Source organism: Triticum dicoccoides, chromosome 3B (assembly GCF_002162155.2).
Source record: "Triticum dicoccoides isolate Atlit2015 ecotype Zavitan chromosome 3B, WEW_v2.0, whole genome shotgun sequence".
NCBI lineage: Eukaryota > Viridiplantae > Streptophyta > Magnoliopsida > Poales > Poaceae > Triticum > Triticum dicoccoides.
The window spans coordinates 772505441-772528555 of NC_041385.1; positions in this window are offsets into that span (position 1 = coordinate 772505441).

Genomic DNA, 23115 nt, shown 5'->3' on the forward strand with positions numbered 1-23115 from the left:
AGGGGTGGCCGGTGGACGCGGTGGTGCTCGGCGACGGCGGCGGGCACGTTCGGACGCGAGAGAGAAAGCGAGGGAGAGGAGAGGAGAGGACCGGGGGAGAGTGAGAGGGGTACGGGGCGGCGCGTGGCGTCGCGCGGAGCATCCAGAGCGACGAGAGGGAGGACATGCAGGCACGGAGGGAGGAGGTGGCGCGACGCGGCGGTGCACGCACATCGGGCACGCGCCCATCCTCCTGGCAAGGAGGAAGACGACAAGGGAGGAGGGGGGCTGGGCCAGCTGCTGGGCTGCGCAGTGCTGGTCCAGCACAGGAGCTGGGCCGCAGGTAGGTCCAGGTAAGGTTTTTCCCTTTTGTTTCTCTTTTCTATTTTTCTGGCATATGTTTTGATTTAATAAAAATACTAAATCATTTTATATTCTTATGCCAATTTTTGTAGGAACTAGTGGTATTATTCCAGAGCTCCCCAACAAGTGGCACAATTTTTGGACATATATTATATATATATCCAAGGCAAATATTTACTGCATTAATTCAAATGGCCAAAAATAAATACTTCTGAGCTCCCAAAAATATTGGTTGGAATTTTACCTCTGACCAATATTTTTAGAGAAAAACAGGAACATTTACTTGGGCCAAATTGAAGCAATTTTTATCTGGGTCATTTCCAGAAATGATTATGAGGGTTTCACAAATCCTCATTTCAAACTTAAATGGAATTTAAACATGATGCACACATGACTAGCTAGCCTCGAGCATACCATAACTAGGGATGTGACAGGCCCAAATAAAAAAATGAGAGAAAAAGAGAGAAGGGACAATGCTACTATCCTTTTACCACACTTGTGCTTCAAAGTAGCACCAAGATCTTCATGATAGAGAGTCTCTCATTTTGTCACTTTCATATACTAGTGGGAATTTTTCATTATAGAACTTGGCTTGTATATTCCAATGATGGGCTTCCTCAAAATGCCCTAGGTCTTCGTGAGCAAGCGAGTTGGATGCACACCCACTTAGTTTCTTTTGTAGAGCTTTCATATACTTATAGCTCTAGTGCATCCGTTGCATGGCAATCCCTACTCACTCACATTGATATCTATTGATGGGCATCTCCATAGCCCGTTGATACGCCTAGTTGATGTGAGACTATCTTCCCTCTTTTTGTCTTCTCCACAACCACCATTCTATTCCACATAGTGCTATATCCATGGCTCACGCTCATGTATTGCGTGAAGATTGAAAAAGTTTTGAGAATGTCATAAGTATGAAACAATTGCTTGGCTTGTCATCAGGGTTGTGCATGATTTAAGTATTTTATGTGGGGAAGATGGAGCATAGCCAGACTATATGATTTTGTAGGGATAACTTTCTTTGGCCATGTTATTTTGAGAAGACATGATTGCTTTGATTAGTATGCTTGAAGTATTATTATTTTATATGTCAATATGAACTTTTGTCTTGAATCTTTCGGATCTGAATATTCATATCACAATTAAGAAGATTTACATTGAAATTATGCCAAAGTATCACTCCGCATCAAAATTTTTTTATCATTTACCTACTCGAAGACGAGTAGGAATTAAGCTTGGGGATGCCTGATACGTCTCCAACGTATCTATAATTTTTTATTGCTCCATGCTACTTTATCTACTGTTTTGGACTATATTGGGCTTTATTTTCCACTTTTATATTATTTTTGGGACTAACCTATTAACTGGAGGCCGAGCCCAGAATTGTTGTTTTTTGCCTATTTCAGTGTTTCGAAGAAACGGAATATCAAACGGAGTCCAAACGGAATAAAACCTTCAGGAACGTGATTTTCTCACCGAACATGATCCAGGAGACTTGGACCCTGCTCCAAGGAACAAAAGAGGCGGTCACGAGGGTGGGGGGCGCCCCCCCATGGGCGCGCCCCCCTACCTCGTGGGCCCCCTGTTGCTCCACCGACGTACTCCTTCCTCCTATATATACCTACGTATCCCTAAACGATCAGAAGAGGATCCAAAAACCTAATTCCACCGCCGCAACCTTCTATATCCACGAGATCCCATCTTGGTGCCTATTCCGGAGCTCCGCCGAAGGGGGCATCGACCATGGAAGGCTTCTACATCAACACCATAGCCCCTCCGATGAAGTGTGAGTAGTTTACTTCAGACCTTCGGGTCCATAGCTAGTAGCTAGATGGCTTCTTCTCTCTTTTTGGATCTCAATACAATGTTCTCCCCCTCTTTCGTGGAGATCTATTCGATGTAATCTTCTTTTTGCGGTGTGTTTGTTGAGACCAATGAATTGTGGGTTTATGATCCAACTTATCTATGAATAATATTTGAATCTTCTCTGAATTCTTTTATGTATGATTGAGTTATCTTTTCAAGTCTCTTCGAATTATCCTTTTGGTTTGGCCAACTAGATTGGTAGTTCTTGCAATGGGAGAAGTGCTTAGCTTTGGGTTCAATCTTGCGGTGTCCTTTCCTAGTGACAGCAGGGGCAGCAAGGCACGTATTGTATTGTTGCCATCGAGGATAACAAGATGGGGTTTTTATCATATTGCATGAATTTATCCCTCTACATCATGTCATCTTGCTTAAGGCGTTACTCTGTTTTTAATTTAATACTCTAGATGCGTGCTGGATAGCGGTCGATGAGTGGAGTAATAGTAGTAGATGCAGAATCGTTTCGATCTACTTGTCTCGGGCGTAATGCCTATATACATGATCATTACCTAGATATACTCATAATTATGCTCAATTCTGTCAATTGCTCAACAGTAATTTGTTCACCCACTGTAGAATATCTATGCTCTTGAGAGAAGCCACTAGTGAAACCTATGGCCCCAGGGTCTATTCTCATCATATCAATCTCTATTGCTTTATTACTTGCTTTGTTTTTACTTTGCCTTTTACTTTTCGCTTTGCATCTATATACCAAAAATACCAAAAATATTATTTATCATCTCTATCAGATATCACTCTTGTAAGTGACCATGAAGGGATTGACAACCCCTAATCGCGTTGGTTGCGAGTAGCTATCGTTTTGTGTAGGTACGAGACTTGTGCGTAGTCTCCTACTGGATTGATACCTTGGTTCTCAAAAACTAAGGGAAATACTTACGTTACTTTGCTGCATCATCCTCTCCTCTTCGGGGAAATCCAATGCAGTGCTCAAGAGGTAGCAGTACCCTTCTGGAATTCTGATGAAATCTTGAAAAAGAGCATCTCTAATATTCCTGACGCCCACACTAGAGAAAGTTATACCTCTATTCTCAAGGAAATCCTTCAGGACAGGGCACTCTGTCCTAGCCTTGCAGAAGTGATAGACCAAAACATGATTCCGCATAGCCAGTTGCATGACGGCGACTTTTCTACGCCCATACCAATCCTTTCGTGTGAACTCCCTGCCGAGACCAACAAACTTGTACTTCTCCTCGCGCAACCAGTCCTCGTATAAGGAAATTATCTCCTCCACCTTGCCAGGATCATTGGTGTACCACACGTCGAGCTTCGTGTTACCATCTGCAACTATCGGATGGTACTCGGTGGTGTTCAAAAAGTCATCCATGGCAGCGAGCAGCAAGGTGCCAATGGAGACTCCTGAGACCCTGCGACAAGGTTAGGGAGTGGTAAGGAGGGTGGGAACTGCCTGATGTTCTGCGGCTACAATACAACATGGAGACCTCACAAACATGACAAGTATTTAACCTTGGGGAGGGACGTTTGGGTTACCATACGGATTAACGTGTGAACTAGGAGCAGCGTACAGACGGTTGTGCTTCCGAACCTCATGGAACCATGCACTTCCTAAAGTCACAGCTGTGCACAAATAATTGATATCGTGGAGAAACTGAGGAGCCTCTAACTTTATTTTACGGTAACTGACACACTGAATAGTCACATCGAACAGCCACCACATCGGTCATCGATTCCTCCTTTGAACAAAGACCACCGACGGAAGAATCCAATGAAGCAAACGAACAGCCTGCCGTACACCTTAGATCTGAAGGCCAAAACTCATCCGTCCCTCATCTAGCTAGATTCACACCATCTGTCCCTCGAGAGTCAAGGCTGGTTTCATGTGAGGCACGGGTATGCAGGCACAAGACGCACATACATGTCCATTCCACAGGCACGAGCGTACAACTTTTGCAGATATTGGTCGCTATCACAACAGGCACGTACACATGCAGGCAGAAACTCGCCGCAAACACATCAATGCAGAAACAAAGGCACAGAAACATAGCCTATACAGGCACGTGCCTCGGCTTCGCGAGCCACGTGATCTTTTCCGTCTTGTTTTTCAATCTCGACCTAAATTCTCTGGATACAAATCATCTGAATGCAAAAAAGAGACCTCCAAGAGGCACCAGTGACAACACTCTGTTCGAGAGTCATGGCATGTATCACGTGAGATACATCAATACTTGAAGCAAATCAACGGCACAAGTCGGAGAGCCACAGTTTTAAAGACTCCGGACGCACAGGCATGTAGAAGCACAGGCACGACGAGTAACAGCCACCGCATCCCCTCACGGACGGACGTCTGACACCACGGGCACGAAGAGTCACAGCCAGTGTGTCCCCTGAGTAACATGAATGCACGCATAGGAAGCACAGAACTGCAGCGTATGCATGCACGAAATTGCAGCTTCTCGGCACACAGGCACGGCTTTGGAAATGGCGTTCTCGAGGCACGGGTACAAACCAGCTAGACGCACAAAAGAGTGATGGAAGAGGCATGGTTGTTCATTCTCAAGAGAAACTGCCGTGTGACACCAGCACAAACAGACATCACGTGTGTCACGTGAGGTACAGAAATAGCGAAAAAGAAGCCACGGGAGTGAAGCCTCCGCAGACACGGATGCCTGGCTTCTACGCACGGTCCCGAAGAACACAAAGATAGGGTACTGAAATGTTGCCTCGTACGTTAGCAGACATGCCTCTCTTGTGCGAACGTGTAAAAGACAACAATACAAACCCAAACAAACGGCGCTGAATATAAGCCAAACAAAAAACGCTTCTCCCAAACAATACATATGCGTCACGTCACGGACGGACGTCTGCACCAGAGGCACGTAGAGTCACAGCGAACATGACGCCTGAGACAAGCAAATGCACGTACAGGAGACACGGAACTGAAGCGTATACAGTCACGCAATTGCGGCTTCTCGAAGTTCTTGAGGCACGCGTACAAACCAGCTGGACGCACAAAAGAGTGATGGAAGAGGCACGGTTGTTCAGTCTCAAGAGAAACTGTCGTGTGACACCAGCACAAACAGACATCACGTGTGTCACGTGAGGTACAGAAATAACGGAAAAGAGGCCACGGGAGTGAAGCCTCCGCAGAACACGGATGTCGGGCTTCTAAAGGCATGGTCCCGAAGAACACAAAGACAGGGTACTGAAATGTTGCCTCATACATTAGCAGACGTGCCTCTCTTGTGCGAACGTGTAAATGACAACAATTCAAACACAAACAAACGGCGCTGAATATAAGCCAAACAAAAAAATGCTTCTCCCAAACAATACATATGCGCCACGTCACGGACGGACGTCTGCACCAGAGGCACGTAGAGTCACAGCCAACATGACGCCTGAGACAAGCAAATGCATGTACAGGAGACACGGAACTGAAGCGTATACAGTGACACAATTGCGGCTTCTCGGAGTTCTCGAGGCACGGGTACAAACTAGCTGGACGGATAAAAGAGTGATGGAAGAGGCACGGTTGTTCAGTCTCAAGAGAAACTGTCGTGTGACACCAGCACAAACAGACATCACGTGTGTCACGTGAGGTACAGAAATAGCGGAAAAGAAGCCACGGGAGTGAAGCCTCCGCAGACACGAATGCCGGGCTTCTAAAGGCACGGTCCCGAAGAACACAAAGACATGGTACTGAAATGTTGCCTCGTACGTTAGCAGACGTGCCTCTCTTGTACGAACGTGTAAAAGACAACAATTCAAACACAAACAAACGGCGCTGAATATAAGCCAAATAAAAAAATGCTTCTCCCAAACAATACATATGCGCCACGTCACGGACGGACGTCTGCACCAGAGGCACGTAGAGTCGCAGCCAACATGACGCCTGAGACAAGCAAATGCATGTACAGGAGACATGGAACTGAAGCGTATATAGTCACGCAATTGCAGCTTCTCGGAGTTCTCGAGGCATGGGTACGAACCAGCTGGACGCATAAAAGAGTGATGGAAGAGACACGGTTGTTCAGTCTCAATAGAAACTGTCGTGTGACACCAGCACAAACAGACATCACGTGTGTCACGTGAGGTACAGAAATAGCGGAAAAGAAGCCACGGGAGTGAAGCCTCCGCAGACACGGATGCCGGGCTTCTAAAGGCACGGTCCCGAAGAACATAAAGATAGGTTACTGAAATGTTGCCTCGTACGTCAGCAGACGTGCCTCTCTTGTGCGAACGTGTAAAAGACAATAATTCAAACACAAACAAATGACGCTGAATATAAGCCAAACAAAAGACGCTTCTCCCAAACAATACATATGCGTCACGTCACGGAAGGACGTCTGCACCAGAGGCACGTAGAGTCACAGCCAACATGACGCCTGAGACAAGCAAATGCACGTACAGGAGACACGGAATTGAAGCGTATACAGTCACGCAATTGCGGCTTCTCGGAGTTCTCGAGGCACGGGTACAAACCAGCTGGACGCACAAAAGAGTGATGGAAGAGGCACGGTTGTTCAGTCTCAAGAGAAACTGCCGTGTGACACCAGCACAAAGAGACATCACCTATGTGACATGAGGTATAGAAATAGCGGAAAAGAAGCCACGGGAGTGAAGCCTCCGCAGACACAGATGCCGGGCTTCTAAAGGCACGGTCCCGAAGAACACAAAGATAGGGTACTGAAATGTTGCCTCGTACGTTAGCAGACGTGCCTCTCTTGTGCGAACGTGTAAAAGACAACAATTCAAACACAAACAAATGGCGCTGAATATAATCCAAACAAAAAAATGCTTCTCCCGAACAATACATATGCGCCACGTCACGGACGGACGTCTGCACCAGAGGCACATAGAGTCACAGCCAACATGACGCCTGAGACAAGGAAATGCACGTATAGGAGACACGGAACTGAAGCGTATACAGTCACGCAATTGCAGCTTCTCGGAGTTCTCGAGGCACGGGTACAAACCAGCTGGATGCATAAAAGAGTGATGGAAGAGGCACAGTTATTCAGTCTCAAGAGAAACTGTCGTGTGTCACTAGCACAAACAGACATCACGTGTGTCACGTGAGGTACAGAAATAGCGGAAAAGAAGCTACGGGAGTGAAGCGTCCGCAGACACGGATGCCGAGCTTCTAAAGGCACGGTCCCGAAGGACACAAAGACAGGGTACTGAAATGTTGCCTCGTAAGTTAGCAGACGTGCCTCTCTTGTGCGAACGTGTAAAAGACAACAATTCAAACACAAACAAACGGCGCTGAATATAAGCCAAACAAAAAAACGCTTCTCCCAAACAATACATATGTGTCACATCACGAAGGACGTCTGCACCAGAGGCACGTAGAGTCACAGCCAACATGACGCCTGAGACAAGCAAATGCACGTACAAGAGACACGGAACTGAAGCGTATGCAGTCATGCAATTGCGGCTTCTCGGAGTTCTCGAGGCACGGGTACAAACCAGCTGGACGCATAAAAGAGTGATGGAAGAGTCACGGTTGTTCAGTCTCAAGAGAAACTGCCGTGTGACACCAGCACAACCAGACATCACGTGTGTCACATGAGGTACAGAAATAGCGGAAAAGAAGCCATGGGAGTGAAGCCTCCGCAGACACGGATGCCGGGCTTCTAAAGGCACGGTCCCGAAGAACACAAAGACAGGGTACTGAAATGTTGCCTCGTACTTAGCAGACGTGCCTCTCTTGTGCGAACGTGTAAAAGACAACAATTCAAACACAAACAAACGGCGCTGAATATAAGTCAAACAAAAAAACGCTTCTCCCAAGCAATACATATGCTCCACGTCACGGACGGACGTCTGCACCAGAGGCACGTAGAGTCACAGCCAACATGACGCCTGAGACTAGCAAATGCACGTACAGGAGACACGGATCTGAAGCGTATACAGTCACGCAATTGCGACTTCTCGGAGTTCTCGAGGCACGGGTACAAACCAGTGGACGCACAAAAGAGTGATGGAAGAGGCACGGTTGTTCAGTCTCAAGAGAAACTGCCGTGTGACGCCAGCACAAACAGACATCACGTGTGTCATGTGAGGTACAGAAATAGCGGAAAAGAGGCCACGGGAGTGAAGCCTCCGCAGAACACGGCTGTCGGGCTTCTAAAGGCACGGTCCCGAAGAACACAAAGACAGGGTACTGAAATGTTGCCTCGTACATTAGTAGACGTGCCTCTCTTGTGCGAATGTGTAAAAGACAACAATTCAAACACAAACAAACGGCGCTGAATATAAGCCAAACAAAAAAATGCTTCTCCCAAACAATACATATGCGCCATGTCACGGACGAACATCTGCACCAGAGGCACGTAGAGTCACAGCCAACATGACGCTTGAGACAAGCAAATGCACGTACAGGAGACACAGAACTAAAGCATATACAGTCACGCAATTGCGGCTTCTCGGAGTTCTCGAGGCACGGGTACAAACCAGCTGGACGCATAAAAGAGTGATGGAAGAGGCATGGTTGTTCAGTCTCTAGAGAAACTGCCGTGTGACACCAACACAAACAGACATAATGTGTGTCACGTGAGGTACAGAAATAGCGGAAAAGAAGCCACGGGAGTGAAGCCTCCGCAGACACAGATGTCGGGCTTCTAAAGGCACGGTCCCGAAGAACACAAAGACAGGGTACTGAAATGTTTCCTCGGACGTTAGCAGACATGCCTCTCTTGTGCGAACGTGTAAAAGGAAACAATTCAAACACAAACAAACGGTGCTGAATATAAGCCAAACAAAAAAAACACTTCTCCCAAACAATACATATGCGCCACGTCACGGACGGACGTCTGCACCAGAGGCACGTAGAGTCACAGCCAACATGACGCCTGAGACAAGCAAATGCGCGTACAGGAGACACGGAACTGAAGCGTATACAGTCACGCAATTGCGGATTCTCGGAGTTCTCGAGGCACGGGTACAAACCAGCTGGACGCATAAAAGGCTGATGGAAGAGGCACGATTGTTCAGTCTCAAGAGAAACTGTTGTGTGACACCAGCACAAACAGACATCACGTGTGTCACGTGAGGTACAGAAATAGCGGAAAAGAAGCCATGGGAGTGAAGCCTCCGCAGACACGGATTCCGGGCTTCTAAAGGCACGGTCCCGAAGAACACAAAGATAGGGTACTGAAATGTTGCCTCGTACGTTAGCAGACGTGCCTCTCTTGTGCGAACATGTAAAAGACAACAATTCAAACACAAACAAATGGCGCTGAATATAAGCCAAACAAAAAAACGGTTCTCCCAAACAATACATATGCGCCACTTCAACAGGTTACCTAAATTTACATGAACTCGTGCAAACGTCAACAATGAACTTGTAACATGAAAAAACATAAAAAAATTATTTACAAATCACATGAGACAAGCCAAACACGATACTGAATAACAAAACGGTACTCCATAGGATTAAACTAAAAGTACTCATTGATTATACAAAAAAATAAATGAAAGTCTTCCAGGAGTCCATTCCTCACAGAAACGTCCACACAAACGTCCACCTTGACCATTCTACTCAGTTGGAGTTCTGCTCCGAAACATCAACGGCATCTGCGGTCGGGAAGACAACGGGGATGCATCATGTCCTTCATCGACAAAACTCGGCGGTAGAGCTCGTAGCTCACATACCCATCCTAAAACAAAAAACGGATGAGACTGAACAAAAATATAAAGTACAGAAAGTCATGAAAAAAAATGAAGTTTTCACTTACAATTGCCGCATATTTCAGATGTTCAAGGGAAAGCGGCTTCCATTCCTAGTAGTCATCCAGACCCTTGGGGAAAGACGACTTCATACTCAAGTAAGATTTGTCTATGACGGCTCCTGCCAAATCTGCCATGGAATCCCTAAGATTGCCTCCCTTTGATCATGAGCTCCTCTTGAAGATCGATGTGACACTCCATTGGGATTTTGAGGAAACTGTTTGCGAGAACATCCCTATCGTTCCTCACGTCGACACTAGCGAAAACGATACCTTTGTTCCGAAGGAAATCCTTTAGAGGATCGCACTCCGTCCTGGCCTTGCACAAGTGATAGACATGAACATGCTTGCGCATCGCCAGTTGCATGACGGCAACTTTTCTACTACGATCAAAATAATCCTCTCGTGTGTACTCCAGATCAAGACCAACAAACTTGTACCTGTCTTCATGCAGCCATTCCTCATAAAGAGAAAGAATCTCCTCCACCTTGTAGGGCTCGTTGGTGTACAACACCCCGAGCCTGGTATTACCATCGGCATCTATAAAGAGACGCTCAATATTGTTCCTGAAGTCATCCATGGAAAAGACGGTGACACGACAATGGAGTCTGATTGTGCTTCTCGTACGAGGCGAGGATGATGGGAGCTACCTGCACTTCTCTGGAGAGAATAAGATGCGATAACCTCCCGGAATAGACCACTACTTAACCATGGGGAGAGACGACTCAGTTACCATGCGCCCATTAAATTGCATCGGGGACGGTGTGAATGGACGGTTGTGCTTCTGCAGCTTATGAAACCATGCACTTCAAAAGTCACGGCTGCCACGCTATAATCGAGGAGCCTCTAGGTTAACTCTAGCATGGTATCTGCCACAATGAATACTAACAATAAATAGCCATCCCATCGGTCACCAGCACATCTTTTGACCGAGAGAACAATGAGAGGAGGCAAACTAGATGATCCTGTCGTACAAATACTACACGGGGAGTGAATCAAATTAAAAGCGCGGTTCTGCCAGCACAAAAGCCACACGCGTGCCTCCACTTTGCTTAAAGACAAACCTCAGTGATACCAACGGACCTGCATCTATATGCCTGCACGTACCACCGAAAACATTGCCAAAACAAAAGCACGTCCATGCTTCTGACATACAGATAACTATGCGTTATCATACATATTCCCGCCTTAACCCAACGTACATAAAAACAGTGGCTCCCTGGGTCAACGACTATTGAATTTTTTTTGCAATAACAGAGTCACGAACCCTATCTCCATTCCAGATGCAAAAGTGACTCTCAATAGGAACCATCCTGCCTCCCGTCAATTTGCCTTCCCCGACGTATAGACCATGCCTTTCCTGCTACAACGACCGTGCATCTAATAACATCATCACCGTTCCTCTCCTAAAAACACACCCAACAATACCTGATTAAACATGTGATTAAAAAAAATAAAACACAGAAGCACGAGTATGCTTTCCAGCATCTCTAACCGTGCCTCGCAAAAAATATGTAAGGCAGGATAGGCACATAAAAGACTCCGCTGGGAGGCAGCACAGCTGGACAACTATAATGGGAGGCAGCTGGATGAGTCAAACATCTCGTGTCCCCATAACACCTCGGAATGCATGCACACCATCTACAACCAGCATTAATTCCATTTCGCAGAATAAAAAATAAAAAAAGAAACACTCATTACTACTCTTGCTCTCTCATGTCTCCTTTATATTTCAAGAAGCTCCGACTCCCTCAGCCACATCACAACTCATTTGCCTTCTCCGCCGCCTGCTTCTAGGGTTCGTCCTTCTTCTCTGTCGCCTGCTTCTAAGGTTCGTGCTTCTTCCCAGCAATCAATCGATTAATTTCCGAGCCATGCTTCTCTCCTACATTGCTGGCCATGCGTGCTTGCCCTAAGCTTCCCATCACAACCCATCCACCTTATCCGACCACCTACTTCTAGGGTTCATGCTTCATTCCCGCACATAGTCTCATTTCAAACAAGTTATTGTAGAGTTTTTATTGGGTCCCTCGATTGACTTCCAAGCCGTACTTCTCAAGTAGATTTGCTAGCCGTGTGTGCTTGCCCTAAGCTTCCCCTACCACAATCTCCGTTCGTCCACCCTCATTCTTCTTCTCTCCCAGGTAAAAAGCATATGCGTAAGCAGCATGCTCCGATCCGTATTTACGTTTTACGTTTTGGTTTTTCATTTGATAGTTATTGAAGCGTCAGATCCGGTACAACGACTTCATTCTCTAAAGGAATATAAAAACCATTAGAAAATCCAAACAAGTGTTCTAAACTCTGTCATACTGATTTTCTGGAAGGAGTAGATGAGAAGATTTCTGGTAAATTTGTAGTTGTTGTCTGCCTTCATATGGATATTTTAATATGGCTAACATAGTTGAAGCTAGTCGTTGTCTACCTTCAACGTTGAAGCTTGTTTTTAAATTGTTATCATATTCTTGTTTTCTTAACATAATTGTTCTGAATTATTTAGGTATGATTTGCCCTACCTACCACCAACCAGGCGGCCCTTGCGAACCACACCCTGAAGCTAACATATTAGTTGCCTACAACACACTAGAAATCGTCACTGTTACTCATACCGCCTTCCACCTACACTAGGTTCCCCTGCTGTCACTTCTTCGCACCTACCTTGTGTTTTCATTTTCCATTAGTTTGCCTGCCTATGCCCTAATTAATATAGTCCATTAGTTTTGCCTGCCTATGTCTTGATTACTATAATGCATCTTCAGTTCTAATTAAAACTAGTCAACATATGCCAAAAATCTGTATCCATTAATTTATAATACCATTATGTTGTTACCTGTAATTCTTATCAAAAATTCATATCCAAATTAAGAAAACTTTTAACATTAATAATACGCGGGTTCAAAGTTATACTTACAGGTTGTTATTTTTACTATTTTTTCCAGTATGTACCTTATAACGTTAGAGCTTTTCTCGCTGAGTACATCGGCGAGAGGCAGGAAGAAGCAAGAAAATTGCGTAAAGAGCAGGTAGAGCCAGCCCTTCTTACACATGAAGGAAGGTCTTACAATCCTTTGTTTAAGCATAGGCCGAACTACACAAAGTTTTGCGGTGGTGAGTGGAACACCTTTGCGGATGATTATCAGCTTCGTGCTGGAGACCGCATAGAATTTGAACTACCACACGAGGGTCTCAATCTTGAAATACAAACATATCGCAATGACAAAAGGCTGCTTCCATTACCCCACGTTGGTACGTATTTAATATTACAAACTTATCTTCTTTGGCGGTATTTTGATATGCATGCATCGAACTGAATAATATTAACCCGTATTACATAAAACATTATCTAACTTTCAAATCTTGTTCTTTTTCTAGCTCTGGACGACTTTTCTTCTGACGATTTTGACCATGTTCACTGCTGTGTCTACTCTAAGGATATTGAGCTTACCTACAACCAGACACGATTCTTTCTACAATGCCTTTTCGGAGATACTTTCATCCGTTGCCGTCCATTTGTACACGTCTTGACTCCCACTAACACCAAAGAATGCGTCATGGTTGGTTACATCTGTCCTTGTTAAAATACCACATGTATTTTGCTCATATATAATATAAACAATATTGACAAAATCTTGCTTATATGTAAAATTATAAAGAACCTATTTATTCAAACATAAAACAACAAAACTTTTGTTGTTCTCTTAATATGTTGTTTCATCTGTTTACACACAAACCTGAACATGCCAGGAATTATATTACTTGCAATTTAGAATTTCTTAATGTTTGCACACTCACCGTATTCAGCCATTCTTTTATTTATTATCCAAGTGGCAATTCAACGGTTTTAATTTCCATTTAATTTCGATTTCTTCTAGAAAATTCCGAGGAGCGTTGTCTCAACACTGAAGAGATGGGTGGACATGCCAACCAATGGCACGGTGACCCTTGAAGCTCCTGATGAACCTACCCATGTCATCACTCCTTCGTCGTACTACATCTGCAAAAACGACGGCCGGATGGTAATAGAAAAGTCTTCTTTCAAAGACTTCATATTAGCTACATCCTTTGTTGAAAAGAACGTCATTCTAATCACTTTCAAAGGGCGCCATGACCGTTCTGTGTCCATCATCATTCAACGAATTCTGTAGATTCCGTCAGAACCTGCACCTAAAATGGAATCACAGTGTATCTCCTAGGATGTTCAGCGCTCATTTCAAGATGATGCCTCCCAAGAGCAAAACATTGCTTTATTTAAAATAAGTTTTCTAGTTAGAATGGTACAGTAATGTAACTATTATGGACCATGTGCTGGCTTGAACTACCCGAATGATCTTTTGAAACTTATGTAGCTCTTACAGACCCTCTACTCATAGTTTCAACCATCAGAATGATGCTTTGCAACAAATACTGCTTGAACTATCGGAATGATTCATTCGAAAAAATGTAGTTCTAATCCTTTGGAAAGTTTCAAAAATCAAACGAAACAACATTCAGTTTTTGATCCAAAACCTACAGCAATGCCATGTTATCAAACTTATTGAAACGATCTACTGAAACATATCTCAATTTAAAACCAAACAGGACTCCATTTTCAAGTGCAAACTATGTTTACTTCACCAACTTTTCATGCACACACAGTTGTGCACCGAATAACATAACAACAATGCCTCGCTGACCAAGGAAGATTGCTAATTGAAAAAAACGTTTTCACAACAAAGGCACGACCATGCATCTGCTGAGTGTTCTACCGTTCACACGACTACTTTCACAGCCAAAGATGGAATACGCACATATGGATCACGCACGCAGCACGCAACGAATAAAAAAATTCAAAGAACGAGATAAGCGAAAATCTTTAAAAAAACAGATAAAACAAACGACTGTTTACAAAAATCTACGCCTGGAACCACCGGGTGACTAGAAACTGCTCTTTGGCGTTTTCCTTTTTTGCATGACAAAAGATCCCTTTCACTTTTCCGACTCCATTTGCATCTTCTTCCTCCAAAGTTTCTCGCCGGCCACAGTTCACCACCGCACACCTCCAGCCATGGACGAGGGAAAATAACAACATTCACCAAGCACATCACTACCCACGGTGCAACCATGCTGGAGGTGGTGTACACCAACGACCCAAGGACCATGGAGCGGATCATCAAAAAGTACGAGGAATGGCTAAAGGAGGAGAAGAACAAGTTCGTCGGCCTCGACCTCGAGTACACATGTAAGAGCAGTTACGTACGACAAGGGATCATCGTCGTCCAACTTTCCATGCGCGAGCATGTCCTTGTATACCACTACTGCAGGTCCGAGCACTCCCAGGCGTTAGTTTACTTCCTGCAACGAAAAGCGATAACTTTCACCAGCGTCGACACCAGGAACGACAAGACCATGCTTGCCCGTGCATGCATCATAATTCTAGACGAGCACCACGTCGACATCCAGAGGCTATTCTGCATCAAGGGTGGTGGAGAAAGGGACTCCATGGCTGACCTTGCAGCGGCCATCATCGACCCCTCATAAAAGAACATGAAGAAATCATTCCCAAAGGAGAAGCACCAGTTCTGGGAGTGGAAGCTGCTTTCCCCAATACACCTTGAGTACGCGGCAAAGGACGGGTAAGTTAGCTATGAGTTGTACCGTAGAATCCTAATCATCAAGAACGGGCTACGTCACCTCCACCAACAACCAGTGAAAGAAAGACTTCGCCCGCGTAAGAACAAAGACGAGGGATCTTGCAGCGACTGGAAGCGCCGGAAGGGAAGCAGCGGTTGGTAATTGCGAGAAAATGGATCGTGGCGTGATTGATTGATCTGCCGTGATCAAGTGATCAGGTGCGTGGCACAACTATTATGATAATTTAGGTTGAATGAACCCATGTTGTAAATATGTTTGTTCTTACTCAAAGATGTTGTCTGTATTGTATTACTATTTTACGTCTAAACTTTGAACACATTGGTGTGCGTGTCTAAATGTAATTAGTAAGTTATGTCCCAGTATTGAGCAAGCATATATTGTATCCATGACTATAGAACGAGAGATATGTCGCACGGCATTGTATTATAATTTTCATACTCAACCTTTACAAGATGCATCATGCATTTACAAGAATATGTGATGGTATCATTGCAAACTTTCAGTAGAATGCTTATTCAACACTGGCATAAACAATTCATAAATATTGCAGAAGAACATTCGGTACATAGACGCAAGGGACAAGAACTTTGTTACTTTGACCACACCGTCCATTCACAGGTTCCTCTCCGTACACCAGTCCTCCATGATGCCACAAAACTACACTACCGTGTACAACTGACCCATGTACAACTGTGCCTCTCTAACTGTAAACTCAACCCATGCCTCTGGTGCCACGCACCCATGACCTTAGAGACTTCACACCTGTGCATCCACAACCGAGCCTCTCTAACCAAATATTTGAACCGATGCCTCTGCTGACATACATCCGTGCCTCAAGACACTTGACAGCAGCAAGAGGGTTCAAAACCATGCATCCACACAACCGTGCTTGTACTGACTGCACTTCGGTGCCTCCGTTTGCTCGATCGACGTGCCTCACATGAAACCCACAGTAACTCTACGTGCTCCGCGCGACTGATCGCCCGTGCCTCCGCACAACCGTGCCTGTACTAACTTCAATTACGTGCCTCCATTTCCTCAATCCACGTGCCTCACATGAAACCCACTGTAACTCTACGTGCTACACACACGTGCCTCTCGCATGAAACCCATAGTATCTCTGCGTGTTAGGCACGCGTCATCGCCCTTGTAACTTTGGTATTGCACACACGTTCCTCTCAGTATACCTGTGTTCCAAACAACCGTGCCTGTACTGACTGCAATTCCAGGCCTCTGTTTGCTGAAACCACGTGATGAAGTTCCTACTAGGAGCAAGAGACAGAGGACAGCAAAGTCCTTTGGTGATGATTTTCTTGTGTATCTCATAGATGATACTCCCAGTTCTATTTCGGAGGCCTATGCATCGGAAGATGCTGACTACTGGAATGAAGCGGTTCGTAGCGAGATGGATTCCATCTTGGCGAATGAAACTTGGGAGATAACTGATCGTCCTTATGGGTGCAAACCTATAGGATGCAAATGGGTATTCAAGAAGAAGCTTAGGCCTGATGGTACTATCGAAAAGTACAAGGCTCGGCTCGTGGCTAAGGGTTGTACCCGAAAGGAAGGTGAAGACTTCTTTGATACTTATTCACCTGTGGCTCGACTGACCACCATTCGAGTTCTACTTTCACTAGCTGCCTCACGTAGTGTTCTCGTTCATCAAATGGATGTTAAAACTGCTTTCCTAAATGGAGAGTTGGATGAGGAAATTTATATGGAACAACCAGATGGGTCTGTAATAGATGGTCAGGTAGGGAAAGTGTGCAAGTTGCTGAAGTCTTTGTATGGACTCAAGCAAGCACCCAAACAGTGGCATGAGAAGTTCGAAAGAACTTTAACAGCCGCAGGCTTTGTTGTGAACGAAGCTGACAAATGTGTGTACTATCGCCACGGTGGGGGCGAGGGAGTTATGATTTGCTTATATGTTGATGACATACTGATTTTCGGAACAAATCTGACTGTTATTAAGGAGGTCAAGGATTTCCTATCTCGCTGTTTTGAGATGAAGGATTTAGGAGTGGCTGATAACATTCTGAACATCAAGTTGCTGAGAGATGATAATGGTGGGATTACATTGCTTCAATCTCACTATGTGGAAAAGATCTTGAGTCGCTTTGGCTATAGTGACTGCAAGCCCTCTCCAACACCATATGATGCTAGTGTGCTACTTCCAAAGAATCGAAGAATTGCTAGAGATCAATTGAAGTATTCTCAGATTATTGGCTCGCTTACGTACTTAGCCAGTGCTACAAGACCTGACATATCTTTTGTTGTTAGCAAACTGAGTCGGTTTGTCTCAAAACCAGGAGATGTGCATTGGAAAGCTCTAGAGAGAGTTTTGTGTTATTTGAAAGGCACTGCGAATTATGGAATTCACTATACCGGGCACCCAAAGGTGCTTGAAGGGTAAAGTGACTCAAACTGGATCTCAGATGCTGAGGAGATAAAGGCCACGAGCGGATATGTATTCAGTCATGGAGGTGGCGCTGTTTCTTGGAAGTCTTGCAAGCAGAGCATCTTAACGAGGTCCACAATGGAAGCAGAACTCACATCACTAGATACAGCTACGGTTGAAGCAGATTGGCTTCGTCGGCTCTTCAATGACTTGCCGGTAGTTGAGAAACTTGTATTGGGTATCCTTATGAAATGTGACAATCAAACTGTGATCACTAAAGTGAGCATCTCAAAGGATAACATGAAGTCATCAAGACACGTTCAGAGAAGGTTAAAGTCTGTCAAGAAAATGAAAAACTCCGGAGTTATTGCATTGGATTATATCCAAATGTCTAAAAATCTGGCAGATCCTTTTACTAAGGGTCTATCGCGTAATATGATAGATAATGCATCGAGGGAGATGGGTATGAGACCCACAATATGAGTCGTTCACAGTGGTAACCTATTATTTGTGATCGGAGATCCCGTGAATTAGATGTGGAAGACAAGCTGTTGATCAACTGGGAAGAGAGTACCCTTATTGTTAAAATACCACTCCATGAAGATGCAATACTCTCCTAATCTGCATGGCAGGTTGATGTATATCTTAATGTGTTCTAAGTGACTCTTTGAAGCAGAGATGTTGTCCTGCAGAACATCTTTTGAAGAACGCACCTATATGAGTCTGATTATTAAACGTCGCAATCTATGAGAGTAGGGTTCTCTCTAGTAAACTCATGAAAGGTCTCGGAGTATGACGCATAAGCTCCACCCGCGGGGAAGACCCACGGTAGCCACGTATCGGTCAAGGCTTTATGTGAAGCTAGATTCGCAGAAAACTTGCAGTTCAAGGCCCAGTCCACTGTTCAAGTTGCTTACTAGTGTAGGATAGGGTTCTAGGTGGAAATTCAACTTAACAGTCTCCACTGCAGTACCGGGATATAAAACAGTGTTTTGGAACCAAAGGCAAATTTTGTGTGCCTCTGGGATCTGGAGGGGATTGCTGGAATTTTTGTATATTTGGGCCTAGCCCAATAGCAGTTTCAGAAATTCCTAATAAATCCTAGAGGCCCACGCAGCCCATTCGTGCAAGGCAAGAGGTGGAACTAAAGTTTAGTCCCACATTGCTAGTTTAGAGGGAGTTGGACCTCTTTATAAGGGAGGCTCCTTCCCCACTTGTATGAGCATGAGAACAAGAGGGACATCCACGCGCGCTCCTCCTCCGCCGCCCTCCTCGCCATGCCTCGTCACGATGCGCCACGGGTTGCGGGAATGAGCCAAGCCTATGTCTAAATTTTTGCCATGCACTATGGGTATACGAAAGGTCACACAGAAGGTGAAAAGTTTTTGCGATAGTGGAATTTGAATCCGAACGGTGCAGCCCTTCGGCTGCTGGCTGTTCGCTTCGTCTTCGTCTCTTTGTTTCACCTTCCGTCGCTGCCCTCTCGCCTCCTTCTCTTGCGCCTATAAAAGGGAGGTCTCTCCTCTCAGAGAGATGAACCAGAACTTCTTCTTCCTCTCGCCACCGGTTCCTGAGCACTGCGCTGCTACGATCTTGCCCATCCCGGCATGCGGCGTGCACCGCAGGTCGGGATAGTAGGCCTCCGAAACCACACCTTTTGAGTCATGTACAGGAGAAGGGTGATAAGGTTTTTGGGGAGCGCTCTGTGCGACTACTGACTTCTTCGTCACGGACGCCCCGGACTCCGATGACTACTTCCCCGACAACGACTACTTCCCCGACGTCGATAACCTCCTCGACGACATGGAGGACATCGACCCCAAGTCCAGTGCCTCTGCTCCTGCTGCTGTTCCGTACGTATTCGTATCTTTCCTGTTAGAAGTCCTGCAACAGTTCCTTGTTCTAGTGTTTGCCCTAGACATGTTAATTAGGCTCTACTTCAGATATGCATCTTGTTCTACTGTCTGCTCTAGAGATGATCGGTTCTAGCTCATATATGCAGATATTATTTACCTTCTCTTTGTCAAATCGCATGGCTTGTTTTATCACTGCTATACTAGTCATGCTTTATCTAGTATTTTTGTTAATAAAATCATTCGGTAAATTGCTCATATTTCCAACAATCCAAAAACCTTATTATAGGCAATTTACCCCAAGTGGTTTTGCTGCTTCCATGAGACCTCCTATGTTTGAGGGTATCCACTATAAGAGGTGGCGCGTGAGAGCAGTCTTATGGTTTCAAACCATGAGTTTCTATGACGCCACTCTTGGCAAACCTGAAGGAGAGCAAGATGCCCAACAGGCACAAGCTTTTCAGAAAGTGGATACCTTGTTTAAGGCTGCTCTCTTGAGTGTTCTTGGTGAGAACATAGTTGATGCTTATGCGTCAATTGATAATGGAAAAGATATGTGGGATGCACTCGAGGCCAAGTTTGGGGTCTCGGATGCTGGCACTGAGCTGTACATCATGGGGCAATTCTATGACTACAGGATGACTAAAGAGCGCTCCGTGGTTGAGCAAGCTCATGAGATACAGTCATTTGCTAGAGAACTTGAGCACTTCAATTGTATCCTACCGGACAAGTTTATTGCCGGAGGTATCATCACTAAGCTTCCTCCCTCGTGGAGGAACTTTGCTACCTCACTGAAGCATAAGAGGCAGGAGTTTTCCGTTCTGGATCTCATTGGTACTCTTGATGTGGAAGAAAAGGCGAGAGCGAAGGAAAACCGTGCTCGAGGTATTGAGGGAGGTTCTAGTGCCAATCTGGTATAGAAGAAGAACTTCCAGCCCCACAAGTTCAAGAACAAGGGCAAGTTTGATGGTAAAGCAAAGTTTGATGGGAAGAACAAGGTTGTGCAGCACACAAACTTCAAGAAGAAGAATGACAAGAAGAAAGGTGTTTGTCATGTGTGTGGAGATCCTGATCATTGGGCTCCTAGTTTCCCCACTCGTTATACAAGCGTCTTCCTGGGAAAGGCGGCAAGACCGCTAATGTTGTCATTGGAGACACTGACATGAAGGATGCTGGGTATGGTATATTTCCCACTATTCTTTCAGTATGTCATTCTCCTGATTTGTTGATTGACACGGGTGCTAATGTTCATGTATGCGGTGATATTTCCATGTTTTTGTCTTATCAGACCGCAGGGACTTCAACCATGCTGATGGGCAACGGTTCAAGTGCTTCTGTTCGTGGTGTTGGCACGGACGATCTGAAGTTTACTTCCGGGAAGATCATGCGGCTGAAGAACGTGCATTATGTCCCCTCCGTCAATAAAATCTTGTTAGCGGATCTCTTCTGTGTAGAGATGGATACAAGCTTGTCTTTGAGTCGAATAAATTTGTAATCTCCAAGTATGGAACCTTTGTTGGTAAAGGCTATGAGTCAGGAGGCCTGTTTCATTTATCCTTATCAGACATTTGCAATAAAGTTTGTTAATCATAATTGCAACAATAGTGAATCAAATGTGTGGCATTCACGTCTTTGTCATGTTAACTTTGGTTGCATGTCGCGACTAGCGAAGTTGAACGTAATCCCTAGTTTGACCACTGTCAAGAGATCTAAGTGTCAAGTGTGTGTGCAAGCTAAGTAACCTCGTAAGTCTCACGTGACTGCGGAGACGAGAAATCTTGCACCACTAGAACTTATACATTCAGATCTATGTGAAATGAATGGTGTTTTGACAAAGGTGGAAAGAAATATTTTATGGCATTAATTGATGACTCCACTAGATATTGCCGTGTGTATCTTCTGAAATCTAAGGGTGAGGCTTTGAACTTTTTCAAGTTCTATAAAGCCGAAGTGGAAAACCAACTTGATCGAAAAATCAAGAGGCTTAGGTCCGACCGTGGTGGAGGGTATTTTTCTAATGAATTTGATGCTTTTTGTGCGGAACATGGTATAATCCATGAGAGGACGCCTCCCTACTCACCTCAGTCAAATGGGGTGGCCGAAAGAAAGAACCGTACTCTAACTGATTTGGTTAACGCCATGTTAGAGACATCGGGACTCTCCAAGGCATGGTGGGGGGAGGCGATATTGACAGCATGTCATGTCCTAAATCGAGTCCCCACAAAGAACAAAGATATAACTCCATTCGAGGAATGGGAGAAGAAAAGGTTAAAACTCTCTTATCTGCGAACATGGGGTTGTTTGGCGAAACTCAATGTTCCAATTCCAAAGAAGCGGAAGCTTGGACCAAAGACTGTGGATTGTGTTTTCCTGGGATATGCTTTTCATAGCATTGGCTATAGATTCTTGGTTGTAAAATCTGAGGTACCTGACATGCATGTCGGTACGATCATGGAGTCGAATGATGCGACTTTCTTTGAAGATATCTTTACCATGAAGGATATGGCTACCTCATCTAATCAGGAGATGCCTAGTTCATCGAATCAGGAACCAGTTACAATTACCGAACCTGCCATTTCGATAGAACACTTTGAAAGCCTTGTGGAGGAGAACAATGAAGTTCCCCCTAGGAGCAAGAGACAGAGGACAGCAAAGTCCTTTGGTGATGATTTTCTTGTGTATCTCATAGATGATACTCCCAGTTCTATTTCGGAGGCCAATGCATCGGAAGATGCTGAATACAGGAAGGAAGCGGTTCATAGCGAGATGGATTCCATCTTGGCGAATGAAACTTGGGAGATAACTGATCGTCCTTATGGGTGCAAACCTATAGGATGCAAATGGGTATTCAAGAAGAAGCTTAGGCCTGATGGTACTATCAAAAAGTACAAGGCTCGGCTCGTGGCTAAGGGTTATACCCAAAAGGAAGGTGAAGACTTCTTTGATACTTACTCACCTGTGGCTCGACTGACCACTATTCGAGTTCTACTTTCACTAGCTGCCTCACATGGTCTTCTCGTTCATCAAATGGATGTTAAGACTGCTTTCCTAAATGGAGAGTTGGATGAGGATATTTATATGGAACAACCAGATGGGTTTGTAATAGATGGTCAGGAAGGGAAAGTGTGCAAGTTGCTGAAGTCTTTGTATGGACTCAAGCAAGCACCCAAACAGTAGCATGAGAAGTTCGAAAGAACTTTAACAGCCGCAGGCTTTGTTGTGAACGAAGCTGACAAATGTGTGTACTATCGCCACGGTGGGGGCGAGGGAGTTATGCTTTGCTTGTATGTTGATGACATACTGATTTTCGGAACAAATC